The sequence below is a fragment of the Penaeus monodon genome, chromosome 25, assembly GCF_015228065.2.
Source record: "Penaeus monodon isolate SGIC_2016 chromosome 25, NSTDA_Pmon_1, whole genome shotgun sequence".
Classification (NCBI taxonomy): domain Eukaryota; kingdom Metazoa; phylum Arthropoda; class Malacostraca; order Decapoda; family Penaeidae; genus Penaeus; species Penaeus monodon.
In genome coordinates this window covers 32,820,106-32,820,514 of record NC_051410.1, presented here as the reverse complement: position 1 = coordinate 32,820,514, position 409 = coordinate 32,820,106, and positions in this window count along the sequence as shown.

Genomic DNA, 409 nt, shown 5'->3' with positions numbered 1-409 from the left:
CTTCCACAGCGTTGCCAGCGTTGTGCAGCCGGGTTTATTATGTGCAACGTGCTTGCAACACTTATTGATCATTCCTCGAAGCGTCATCCATCTTGGTTAAAGGCCAGCGCGGCGGAGTTCCCTTTAGCGTTTTCCTAAAAGACGTAAATCTTATCTTGCGTCCGCCCGTCGCGCTCTCTCCTCCTTTATGCCATCACGCCGAATGACTCGACCGCCGCCACGCTCTCCTCTCTCAGATGCGCGTGAATAATTAAGCGCTATTAAAGAGCCCTTTTTTTAACGGGGACAGCGAGAGTTTTGAAGAAGAAAAAAATGTATATATATTGGGTGGTATTAGTGAACGCGTCGTGTGGGGGGATAGAATATATGAGAGGGAATGAAAGGAGGGAAGTTAGAGCTTCTATCTCAC